The sequence below is a fragment of the Erpetoichthys calabaricus genome, chromosome 12, assembly GCF_900747795.2.
Source record: "Erpetoichthys calabaricus chromosome 12, fErpCal1.3, whole genome shotgun sequence".
NCBI classification, from domain to species: domain Eukaryota; kingdom Metazoa; phylum Chordata; class Cladistia; order Polypteriformes; family Polypteridae; genus Erpetoichthys; species Erpetoichthys calabaricus.
The window spans coordinates 159,766,574-159,780,402 of NC_041405.2; the positions used below are offsets into that span (position 1 = coordinate 159,766,574).

Consider the following 13,829-nt stretch of genomic DNA (forward strand, 5'->3'; position numbering starts at 1 on the left):
ATGTGCATGTGTCTGACACAGGCAAAAGTTTTCCATCCTTCCAAAATGAATGCTGGTGTAATAAGCTTCTCTTCACAGGCTTCACAGTGTCTGATGTGCGCGGATCTGTCCAGGGGTTAAAAACTGTCCTTGCTGCAGCTGGATGCTTCTCTGACTCTCCGCTCTTTGAGGTGGCTCACCGTCCTTAAATGGACTACTCAGCTTTTTGATGACTATGTGGATTTGCCATTTTTATATTCGCTCCTGCTATTGATGATGTAATGCCTTTTGGTGACTCGTCCCTGGCTAATGTGACTTGTCCACTGCTGATGCAGTACTGTTGGGGAGGGGGGGGCAAACCATGCAGAAGTAACGTTAACCGATGGACTATCTCTCTTCACTTCTCTCTAGTCACACACAGGGCCGTCTTAACGCATGGGCACTCTGGGCAGTTGCCCCACAAGCATAGGGGCCCCATGCTAATCTATGTATGTTGTGACTTGCTGAGTGGTTATGTTGTTAGGGGCTCCAGTGCACTGCTTTGCCCGGGGGCCTATAATGCTGCTAAGACGACCCTGGTCACTCAATGGCTACCACAAGGAAACCACTAGTGAAGGTGGTGGGCAACCTCTTAACGTCTGTCTAGCACATGTGGCTCTTCATCTGTGTTGACCTCTGCATTTAACTCTGCCAAAGTAACCAAGAATTCCTCCAAGCGAAATTGAACAAACACGTTTGGTGCTCCCATTTCATCTTCTTTAGCTGATGAGCTTAGGGCACTAATAAGAACCCGTGAAGCATTGGCCACTGGATAAAAATGGTTTCTGTTTTTTTTTGTTTTGCTAGCTGTCATTAGACAATAAGAATGCCAGCTGGCAGCCAGGGCCATCTTAACAGCATCATAGGCCCCCAGGAAAAGTGGTGCACTGGGACCCCTGTTTTGATAGCAAAACAGAAACATACATAGGCTTGAGAAACATTGTGGGCCCCTGTACTCCTGGGGACCCCCGGCAAGTGCCCACTGGCATTTCTTCCCATCCAAGCAAGGTGAGCGCAGTTCAGCACAATCCATCTCACCAATAGGGCTACAGAAAAAGGTTAGGGCTGCCCTCCTCTTTAACACAGAGATGAAGAAATACGTAAATACTTATATATGGAAATAAATAAGTCAATAAATAAATACATCTAGGAATCATAAATCTGGAAATAGATGAATCAATCAATGCATAAATCAAATAATACATAAATCTGGAACTACATAAATCAATACATATTTGGTGTGAATAAATACATGTAAATTATTATTATTATTATTATTTATTCTGCAGATTTATTTGTTTATTCTTTAATTCATAGCAAGTATCGGGCGTGCTAATTGATAGTATTCTTGACATAGTAAACTCATTATTAGATACAGGGGTCTTCCCAGACTGTCTTAAGACTGCTGTGGTTAAACCCCTGCTGAAGAAAAATAATCTTGACTCCTCTGCTTTTGAAAATTTTAGACTCATTTCTAACTTACCTTTCTTAAGTAAAATTCTAGAGAAGGCAGTCATTATGCAGCTAAATGACCACCTCAATAAACCTGCTACTCTTGATAAGTTTCAGTCAGGTTTTAGAACAAATCACAGCACAGAAACTGCACTCGTTAAAGTAGTAAATGACTTGCGGGTAAATGCAGACAGAGGTCGTGTATCTGTTCTCATCCTCTTAGATCTGAGTGCTGCATTTGACACCATTGATCACAAAATTCTTAGAAATCGCCTTAGTCAATGGGTGGGCCTCTCTGTCAGGGTCTTAAATTGGTTTGAATCCTACCTGGCAGGTAGAAAATTTTTTGTTAGTTGTGGTGATTATAACTCAAAGACACATGATATTTTATATGGTGGTCCACAAGGCTCTATCCTGGGTCCGCTGCTCTTTTCGATCTACATGCTTCCGTTAGGTCAGATTATCTTGGGGCATAACGTGAGTTACCACAGCTATGCTGACGACACACAGCTGTATTTATCAATAGCACCTGATGACCCCGACTCTGTTGTTTCACTTACACAATCTCTTACTTGTGTTTCTAAATGGATGAATAGTCATTTTCTCAAGCTAAATAAAGAGAAAACAGAAATATTAGCGATTGTCAATAATGGATATAATGAGGTTATTAGAAATAAACTTGATGCATTAGGATTAAAAGTCAAGACGGAGGTAAAGAATTTAGGGGGAACTGTTGACTGTGACCTGAATTTTAAATCGCATATTAATCAGATCACTAGGACAGCATTTTTTCACTTAAGAAACATAGCAAAAGTTAGACCTCTTATATCATTGGAAGATGCTGAGAAATTAGTTCACGCGTTTGTTTTCAGTCGACTAGATTACTGTAACGCACTCCTCTCAGGACCACCCAAAAGAGACATCAATCGGTCACAACGAGTGCAGAATGCAGCTGCTAGAATCCTAACCAGGAAAAGAAAATCCAAGCACATCTCTCCAGTTTTGATGTCACTACACTGGTTACCTGTGTCATTCAGAATTGACTTTAAAATACTGCTTATGGTTTACAAAGCCTTCAATAATCTCGCTCCATCTTATATATCGGAATGTCTGACACTTTATATTCCAAATCATAACCTTAGATCCTCAAATGAGTGTCTGTTTAGAATTCCAAGAGCTAAACTTAAAAGAAGTGGTGAGGCGGGTGACCTTCTGCTGTTATGCACCTAAAATCTGGAATAGCCTGCCAGTAGGAATTTGCCAGGCTAATACAGTGGAGCACTTTAACAAACTGCTGAAAACAATTACTTTAACATGGCCTTCTCATAACTTCATTTCAGTTTAATCCTGATGCTCTGTATATTCAATTAATTATCATAACTATTCATGGTGGCTCCAAAATCCATACAAACCCCTACTCTCTCTTCTGTTTTTTTTCCAGTTTTCTGTGGTGGCGACCTGCGCCACCATCACCTAATCAAAGCATCAGGATGTTCCAACATTGATGGATTAAAAGCCAGAAGTCTACATGACCATCATCATCAAGTCCTTCCATGAGAACCCTAAAATACAAAGAGGACTGTTTCATTTATGTTAGGTAGAATGCCCAGAGGGGACTGGGTGGTCTCGTGGCCTGGAACCCCTGCAGATTTTTTTTTTCTCCAGCCGTCTGGAGTTTTTTTGTTTTTTCTGTCCTCCCTGTCCTTCGGACTCTTATTCTATGTTAATTAGTGTTGTCTTATTTTAATTCTTACTTTGTCTTTTTTTCTCTTTTCTTCATCATGTAAAGCACTTTGAGCTACATTATTTTTTAAGAAAATTTGCTATATAAATAAATGCTATTTATTTATTTATTCACTTAGTTTTAAGACTCATTTCGTCACCCATAAGGGCCAACTAACTGCGCATTACCGTTAAAGAATAAAAAATCCTCCATGCGGACCACAGATCTGCTCTTGGCACACAACGCTCACTTCAACCTCCGAACGGCAGGTGGCGGTAGTTGGTCTTGCGCGTAAATTGTGACAACAAGACTTTTATAGACGAGACCGGAAGTGGATTTACAGCAAGCAAGTTGTAAACATTAGAGGTGAGTGTGCCGTCGTGTTTAGAGATCGCCGAAGGTGGGGAAGTTTGAAGCAGTGCTGTAACATGGTGCCGAGCACAACTGGGCGTTAGCTTTGACGGTGCTGCTTGTGGGGATGCCGCCTCTTGTCCCTTAAACGGGGTGTTGCGTGCAGTTAGGGAGCGCCCGTGCAGACGTTGGAGGAGCCGCGGAGAAGAAGGAGCACGACGAGGGGGATTCATTCGGAGCATCGGCGTGGGGATTCCAGGTGTTGTGCCCAGCGGGAATATGGAAAGGCTGCAGCTTCGCCGTTTGAGACTAGAAGGAAAGCTGGCAGATGTGAGCAGGCGGCACGTTTTATTCTTCTCTTTTTAGGGGAGTGCAAGTCAAAAGGCTGGTCAGTGGTGAAGTTTGCATTATCTTGTCATAGGTTACATCTTGCCTGATGAAGGGGCCTTAGCTGTCGCGAAACCTTGCATTTGTAATCTATTTAGTTAGCCAATAACAGGTGTCATTTCACCCTGCTTTCTCCTGTATCAGTCTATGGCTAACACGGTACAACACTCTACTGCTATTGCTGAAACGAGCAGAGAACAGGGTCCAGTTTTATTTATTTATTTGTTTGTTTATTTATTTTTTACCGATGTCCACCCTCATAGAGTCCTCCTTCCTTCCCTATTAGCACAATGCCGTTATGATTGCAGTCTTAATAAACCCAATTTGGGGGCGGAGGGCGCTGGATAATCTTCATAATTTGCTTGCGTCATTTCTCTTTTAGTGATTAACGTTTCATTTCCTCCTTTCTGTTTCAGTTACCTGTTCATTAATAATAATGGCCCGTCTTGCCTCTTTCTTATTCGTTTCTGTCGCTCCGTTTCTTTCTCTCGTCGACATCTGTTAAAGTTGGCCGTTTCGCCTTATTTAGTCTCCTATGGCCGCCGTTTGTTTCTTCTCTGGCAGAGGGCCAAGAGCCTTTCAATCAGAAAAAAATGATTGTAAGGATTTACCAATTAAAGTTTTCCCATATAGCTAAATATTTCCTTTGATGATTTCTTTATCTGTTGAGTGATACATAAAATCAACTGATGTAATATGATGTGGTTATTCTCGAGTAACAGGACATTTTGTTATATAGCAATGTCACAGTCATTATAACATTATATAATGTTAGTGCTGCTAGTAGCCTAAAGTGCTGTAAAACTAAGCCGTTGGGAACTCCATAATGATCCTTAGTTTCCTTCAGTTGTTATGTGTAAATAAAGCCCCCCCACCCCCATGCAGGAATGTGTTCAGGGTGAATTATAGTCCTTGTTAAGACTAAGGGGTTTTCACAAAAGCTGCAAGAAGAAATGACTTCAGTGCAACAACAACAACATTTATTTATATAGCACATTTTTATACAAAAAAGTAGCTCAAAGTGCTTTACATGATGAAAAAAAGAGAAAAATAGACAAAGTAAGAATTAAAAGCAGAGAAAACTAATTAACATAGAATAAAAGTAAGGACCGATGGCCAGGGAGGGCAGAAAAAACAAAAAAAACTCCAGACGGCTGGAGAAAAAATAAAATCTGCAGGGGGTCTACGGCCATGAGACCAGCCAGTCCCCTCTGGGCATTCTACCTAACATAAATGAAACAGTCCTCTTTGTAATTAGGGTTCTCACGGAAGGACTTGATGATGAAACAGGAGGGCAATGGGTATAAGAAGGTCCCCTGAAAATGTAACATTCCAAAGGACACAGTTAGGAACCTTATAAGGGGGTCTAAAACAGGGGTGTCGGACTCCGGGCCTGGAGGGCCGCAGTGGCTGCAGGTTTTCATTCTAACCCTTTTCCTAATCAGTGACCAGTTTTCATTGCTAATTAACTTCTTTTACTTTAATTTTAATAGCCCTGTTTTTAAGGATTAAGTCCCCTGAATTTATTCATTTCTTAAATGGCAGCCAAACAGAAATGAGATGTGAAATGAGCCAACAGATGATGAATTAAACTGGGAGTTCAAACTCCAACCAGTTTCACTCCAATCACTTTCTTAATGAGAAGCTTATCCTTGCTGTTAATTAAACCTGTTATTTAATTCTATGACTTGTTGCAGCTCTCATTCTGCCACAGTAGACATTTCCAAAACTGTTGATTTTCTGTTTTTTTCTAAGATGTTTTGGTGACCTGGGAGATCACCCTTACCAAGGCCATCACCTTTCTTTATTTTCAGATATTGTGTGATGGGTACAAGTGAGCTGGTCATGTGGCGGCTCGTTTTGTGTCTCATTATTATTTGGCTGCTAATTAAGGAAGAAGAGACAAACAAGGGGCCTGAATCAAGTTAATTAAAACTAAGGCAAAAGAAGTTAGTTAACAGCAAAAACTGGTCACTAATGAAGAAGATGATCAGAATGAAAACCTGCAGCCACTGTGGCCCTCCAGGACCGGAGTTTGACACCCATGGTCTAAAACATGTGGCACAGTTGCAAACCTGCCCAGCTGTAGGAGCGGGTCCAGCATTTCCTCAGCTTAATCAGGACAACTCAGAAACACCCCTTCTGTTACAGCAAAACACCTACAAGGATGATCTGACAAGTTTTTTAGTGGCAACTCTTACATGAAGGGCCTCGTTTGTAAAGCCTGCGAATGCACAAAATGTGTGTACGCCTCGTCTCACGAAATCGTCGCCATTTATGAAAGACGGTTTGATAGATAGATACTTTATTAATCCCAAGGGGAAATTCACATACTCTAGCAGCAGCATACTGGTAAATAATATTAAATTAAAGAGTGATAACAATGCAGATAGATAGATAGATACTTTATTAATCCCAATGGGAAATTCACATTCTTCAGCAGCAGCATACTGATACAATAAATAATATTAAATTAAAGAATGATAATAATGCAGATGAAAAACAGACAATAACTATGTATAATGTTGAATGTTAACGTTTACCCCCCCGGGTGGAATTAAAGAGTCGCATAGTTTGGGGGAGAAACGATCTCCTCAATCTGTCAGTGGAGCAGGACAGTGACAGCAGTCTGTCGCTGAAGCTGCTCTTCTGTCTGGAGATGATACTATTAAGTGGATGCAGTGGATTCTCCATAATTGATAGGAGCCTGCTGAGCGCCCTTCGCTCTGCCACAGATGTTAAACTGTCCAGCTCCATGCCAACAATAGAGCTTGCCTTCCTCACCAGTTTGTCCAGACGTGAGGCGTCTTTCCTCTTAATGCTGCCTCCCCAGCAGAGGTATACAGATAGACAATATCTTTGTTCCTCCACCACACTATGCGACTCTTCAATTCCACCCAGGGGGTAAACGTTAACATTATACAAAGATATTGTCTATCTGTATACCTCTGCTGGGGAGGCAGCATTAAGAGGAAAGACGCCTCACGTCTGGACAAACTGGTGAGGAAGGCAAGCTCTATTGTTGGCATGGAGCTGGACAGTTTAACATCTGTGGCAGAGCGAAGGGCGCTCAGCAGGCTCCTATCAATTATGGAGAATCCACTGCATCCACTTAACAGGATCATCTCCAGACAGAGGAGCAGCTTCAGTGACAGACTGCTGTCATTGTCCTGCTCCACTGACAGACTGAGGAGATTGTTCCTCCACCACACTATGCGACTCTTCAATTCCACCCGGGGGGTAAACGTTAACATTATACAATCTCCTCAGTCTGTCAGTGGAGCAGGACAATGACAGCAGTCTGTTACCGAAGCTGCTCCTCTGTCTGGAGATGATCCTGTTCAGTGGAGGCAGTGGATTCTCTATGATTGACAGGAGCCTGCTCAGCGCCCGTTATGATTTGATGGAGGAACATGCGTATATTGATGTCAACTCTGACCCTTCTGTACACAACATTTCGGAGAAACTGGGAAATGACAACTGTGACAGTCTGGGTCGGCCCCATGATCCCAGGGTCACTTCTTTATGGGAGCCTCTTGAACCCAGAATCATGGATAAGGTATCTGAGGAGGAGCCCTGGGCAAATGATGGGACACAGAGTCTGTAAAGGGATTGGTGCAAAGTGCTTTTATTTACGAAAAAAATAAAAAATGCACAAATGTGTTCAAAAATGCAGTGCTACAGTAACTCTGTAAATAAATAATCCATAAAAATCCAGTGGTTGTAGAGATTGTAGAGGTAGGTTGTAGAGATTAAAATTATTGGTTTAATTTATGACCAATAAATTAAACTTGCACCTCAAGTGCCAGCCGTGCCCTTCTGTCAGGACCATCTTCCTGACCACTTGCTTCCATTCCACTCGCACGGCCTCCGTCTCTTTCTCTTTCATTAACTTCCGCCCCTTCTTTCCGTCTCCCGATTCTGCCGTGTAAACTCCCTTTATTGATATAATTGGGGATGCGTGCTGCCCTCCATCTACTCCGAGGTGTGAGTAAAGCACTTGACTAACCCCCTCGCATTTGCATGTGAATCAGCCAAGCACAAGCAATCAACCTTGGAGCAGTGCGCATACCCTCACATGTGTATCTGTACCTGCATGCTCCGGGACTCATGATTATTTATTCAAATTTGGCGTCACCACAGACCTCTCATCACAACGACACCCTTGATAAAGTAGGGAAATGCAGCCAAGCCTGCTAAATGACTTGAGCCTATAATAAATTTTATCAGTGAACCGTTATTTGAATGTGTGTTGACGTGATAAACGTATTACACCTCCGAAGTGTTCACTGAAAGGCACAGACTGCATTTGAGTTCCCTTTTACATTTACATTTCAAGATTCAAGAGTATTTATTGTCATTTCATCCATATATAGTAGTACAGCATACAGTGAAACGAAACAAGGTTCCACCAGGACCATGATGCTACATAAAACACAGGACAACGAAGAATCCACGACACATACTATATAACAAGGTGCATGTGAGTCAAATGTGCAAATGTGCAACACAGCAGAACAGAACACAGATATCAGTCCAGTCCATGAGTGTTCAGGAGTGTGCTTGGGCGAAGAAACTGTTCCACATTCTGGTGGTGAGGGCCTGAATGCTTTGGTACCTTTTTCTCAATGGCAGGAGTGTAAACCGTGAATGTGAGGGGTGTGTTGGATCATTCACAATGCTGGTGGCTTTGCGGATTCAAAGTGTAGTGTAAATGTCCATGATGGAGGGAAAAGAGACACCAATGATCTTCTCAGCTGTCTTCACTATCTGTTTTAGGGCTTTGCGATCCCTGACCGTGCAATTTCCAAACCAGACAGTAATGCAGTTGCTCAGGATGCTCTCTATGGTTCCTCTGTAGAATGTTGTTAGAGTAGCTGGTGGAAGATGGGCTTTCCTCATCAGGAAGTAGAGCTGCTGCTGGGCTTTCTTGGCTAAAGAGCTGGTGTTGAGGGACCAGGTAAAGTTCTCTGCCAGGTGGACCCCCAGGAATTTGGTGCTATTGACGACCTCCACAGTTGAGCCGTCAATGTTCAGTGGCAGATGGTCACTCTTAGTCTTCCTAAAGTCAACAGTCATCTCCTTTTAACTCCATTTATTGGCTTGGCAGATGCTTTTATCCAAAGTGACTTACAAAAGAGGTCAACATGATTGAGTAACATTAGGCTCGGGCCTGTTTGTTCAGCAAGTGTAATAGGACAGGCAACTAAAGCTGATTGCCATAAATGCCATAATTTGCAATTAATACAGCAAATAAACTTAAACAACAAATTAACCAACAATATAAAATTTCACAGAGCAAACTTTTTTTATATATTTTATTTTATTAGAATCATAAAACATTCCATACATGCAAGTCAAGTTTAACAAAATTGATTTGAAACTAATTGACCCTCCACCCATGAGAAAGAGAGCTAGGTCAGCAGAGTAGCACGTTCGTTCATCCATCCATCCTCTTCCGCTTATCTGAGGTTGGGTCGCGGGGGCAGCAGCTTGAGCAGAGATGCCCAGACTTCCCTCTCCCTGGCCACTTCTTCTAGCTCTTCCGGGAGAATCCCGAGGCGTTCCCAGACCAGTCGGGAGAGAGAGTCCCTCCAGCGTGTCCTGGGTCTTCCCCAGAGTCTCCTCCTGGTTGGACGTGCCTGGAACACCTCACCAGGGAGGCGTCCAGGAGGCATCCTGATCAGATGCCCGAGCCACCTCATCTGACTTCTCTCGATGCGGAGGAGCAGCGGCTCTACTCTGAGCCCATCCCGGATGACTGAGCTTCTCACCCTATCTTTAAGGGAGAGCCCAGACACCCTGCAGAGGAAACTCATTTCGGCCGCTTGTATTCGCGATCTCGTTCTTTCGGTCACTACCCATAGCTCATGACCATAGGAGAGGGTAGGAACATAGATCGACCGGTAAATTGAGAGCTTTGTCTTACGGCTCAGCACCTTTTTCACGACGACAGACCGATGCAGAGCCCGCATCACTGCGGATGCCGCACCGATCCGCCTGTCGAACTCACGCTCCATTCTTCCCTCACTCGTGAACAAGACCCCGAGATACTTGAACTCCTCCACTTGAGGCAGGATCTCGCTCCAAACCCTGAGAGGGCACTCCACCCTTTTCCAGCTGAGGACCATGGTCTCGGATTTGGAGGTGCTGATTCCCATCCCAGCCGCTTCACACTCAGCTTCGAACTGATCCAGAGAGATGATGTTGTCCTGTTTGCAAGATCACAGCCTGATGAAGCAAACAGGACAACATCATCTGCAAAAAGCAGTGACCCAATCCTGTCACTGAGTTCATCAAACCGGACCCCCTCAATGCCCTGGCTGCGCCTAGAAATTCTGTCCATAAAAGTTATGAACAGAATCAATGACAAAGGGCAGCCCTGACAGAGTCCAACTCTCACTGGAAACGGGTTCGACTTACTGCCGACAATGTGGACACCGCTTGTACAGGGACCGAACAGCCCTTATCAGGGGGTCCGGTACCTCATACTTCCGTGCTCCGGGAGTATAGCACGTTTAATAAGAGTAAAAATATGCAAATAAATAAACAAATAAAGATAGAATAGAAAAAGAGGGGAGAGTTTAGTCAATTTACCATATCTAATCGCGTATAAGTTAGGTCTTGAAACCTGAAAAATCGATCATAAAATCAGACCCCGACTTTTACGCCACTTAATTTTTTATTTATTTATTATTATTATTACGCATATATTCATCTGTTTGTTGTCTCGTACAAATCTTGTAATTGATATTTAACCCACTTCCTATTGTCCAAATGACTTGAAATTTTGCACTCACTTCCGATGGCAATACATGAATCAATAACCAGTTTCACTAATAGATCAATTAACCGATGTTAATTAAGAAATGAAATTTTCATATGAAGAATAGTTCAAAATTTCACCAATAGATGGTGCTAGTAATGGATAGAAATATTAGCCAATAGATGGCGTTAGTATAAGTTATAACATTTCATTTGAGAATATTTGAAAAAATTTTCAAGACTAAAAAGTTGAAAATAATATATATAATTAGTCATTTAGCCCGTTACAATAACGGGTGCTAGAACAGTAGTGCATAAACATTAGTAGGAACAGTCTATAGATAGATACTTTATTAATCCCAGGGGGAAATTCACATACTCCAGCAGCAAAAAATATTAAATTAAAGAGTAATAAAAAATGCAGGTAAAAAACAGACAATAACTTGAATAATGTTCAACGTTTACCCCCTCTGGTGGAATTGAAGAGTCGCATAGTTTGGGGGAGGAATGATCTTCTCAGTCTGTCAGTGGAGCAGGACAGTGACAGCAGTCTGTGGCTGAAGCTGCTCCTCTGTCTGGAGATGATCCTGTTTAATGGATGTAGTGGATTCTCCATAATTGATAGGAGCCTGCTGAGTGCCTGTTGCTCTGCTACGGATGTCAAACCGTCCAGCTCTATGCCAACAATAGAGCCTGCCTTCCTCACCAGTTTGTCCAGGCGTGAGGCGTCTTTCCTCTTAATGCTGCCTCCCCAGCACACCACTGCGTAGAAGAGGGCACTCGCCACAACCGTCTGATAGAACATCTGCAGCATCTTACTGCAGATGTTGAAGGATGCCAGTCTTCTAAGGAAGTACAGGCGGCTCTGTCCTTTCTTGCACAGAAATGGCAAGGACTTGAACCTCATTCTGTTTGTTGGTCGTATTTTTCTTTCATTCTGTCTTTCTTTTGTTGATGTTTACTTGCTGAGCTGACCGTTCTTCGTGGGCTGCTGCCGTGTATTTTGTGTCTTTAATTTTCTGTGACAGTAATACTGTCTTGTACGTCCGCTGGCTTGTACGTCCGTAATATACCTTTAATTTTCTCAGGCGGTAATACAGGCGTACGCGTCGGTAATATGCCTTTAATCTCCTCTGACAGTAATACTGGCTTGTATGTGGCTGTAATATGCGTCACTGTATTGTGTACTTTTAGTTTCCTCTCGCAGTAATACTGGTTTGTATTTCTGTAAAACGCCTCTAACTCTCTGACAGTAATATTGCGCATCGCACTGTGCCCCGCGCATGAGCACTTCACCAGAAGCCCCGCGCATGCGCACTTCACCAGAAGACACACACACACACGGACACCTGGACGCACAAAGGGATTTTATTAAAGAGGATACTTTTTAAAAACCAAGGTTATATTAAGTTAAAAAGTAAAAAATAAGTCTCTCATACATCACTTATAAAATAAAAGTGTGGGCGCTTTTCATCAATCAAAATTCAAAAAGCTTCCACGCTTTTATTATTATTATTTTTTTTTTTTAACGAGTGATTTACACCTTCTTGCTTCCTCCAGTCTCACACCAGTATCTCAGACACATCGAATTTTGTTGCAGCAGCACGGTTACCGATTTCTTTCACCACTTCAATGACATTTAATTTAAAACCAGCATCATATTTTCTTCTGATCAAGCGCTCCATCGTAGATAAGGGATGCTCTTACGATAAAGGTGTGTGGTGAGGGTGGGAGATACACAAAACAGTGCGAACGTCACCTTGGAATAGTTATGGTATTACCTATTACAAGGGGTCGTCCACGTAAAACCTGGCTGCAGCAGATAGAGGGTCATTTCTGGAGGGTAGGACTGGACCGCGTGTCTGCCTGGGGGGTTGCCAACCGGGATCCCGAGCTGTTTCAATGTGTAATGGGTGCATCAACGCACTGTGCCAGTGCATGCTCCCCAACTTGACTTGACTAAAAATGCCAGTGTGCTCCGTGGTTGCTCTCTCAGGTGGGCGTTAGCATATCGTAATCTCTTGGACCAATACCGTGAGGTTTCCGTATTCAACTTACACGACCGAATTTATAAAATACCAGAAATTATACAGTAAAATTAAGCCCCGACTTATACATGGGAGAATTTAAACGCAAGTATATACAGTAATAGACTTTTGTTTTATACTAGCTGTCCCTTGTGGATCTGCCCATGTAGCAGTGAAATGGGACAGTGAGGAGGGCCCCGCCTGGCTCACCATTCCTGACGTCATGCTTCCCCCTCCCCTCAGCCCACAACTGCTCTCTCGGATTAGCGCTAATATATCGCTCCTCCAAGCAAACTATGATTCTTAGTGCGATGAGGGAAGTCACAAAATCAACCAGAATGTTCAAGAAAATTCTAGAAAAAAGCCAGATCTAAATCTGTTAAGTAGTTCTCTCGTTCAGTAGCTAAGTGGATTTTAGGTACACGCCCCGGGGTTGGTGGGTGAGTGAGGAGGGCCCCGCGTCCCCCACCCCTTGGCGTATTGAGTGTCTCTCGGATTTGCGCAAATAAATTGGTACCGCAAGTGAACGTTGATGAGAGAAGTCACAAAATCAACCAGAATGTTCAAGCAAATTATAGAATATAACCCCGACCTAAATCCATTAAGTAGTTCTCTCGTGACCAGCAGACAGACAGACGTTGAATTTTATATATACAGTATATAGAGATAAGTCATTTGGGTGTAAACCAACGAACCAACCAAATTAAATGTATGCACGGATTGACACTGTATCTAAATTCAACAGTTTATAAAATGAACTGAAGAAAGGCCGTGTGCTCCGTGGTTGCTCTCTCGGGTGGGCGTTAGCATATCATTATCTCTTAGTTTTCTGCATTCGACTTATATGACCAACCTTATAAAATACCGGAAATTATACGGTAAAATCCAACCCCGACTTATCCGCGGCAGAACTTAAAACGCAAGTATATATGGTAAGTGCTTATTCTAAAATGTTATTGATCAGATCCTGCCAGGTTTTGAAAAGGTTTTGTACAAATCCTCTAAGTGAGAATTTGATTTTTTCCAATTTTAGATAATACTAGGGGGACAACCCCCAGTTGCGGCTAGTCTGCTGCTCGCATTGTGAAGAGAGGGGCTGAACACAC

At 42.7% G+C, this 13,829-nt stretch overlaps 1 protein-coding gene across 1 annotated transcript in view; it reads left to right on the top strand.

The window, feature by feature from the left end:
• The first annotated feature begins 3,464 nt into the window (after window positions 1-3,464).
• The window catches only part of LOC114662902 (PWWP domain-containing DNA repair factor 3B-like), a 123,856-nt gene continuing 113,491 nt past the window's right edge, over window positions 3,465-13,829 (top strand). Inside the window, exon 1 of the mRNA XM_051934989.1 lies at window positions 3,465-3,559. The gene's annotated coding sequence lies outside the window, so the exon portion shown is untranslated. The remainder of the gene's footprint in view (window positions 3,560-13,829) is intronic.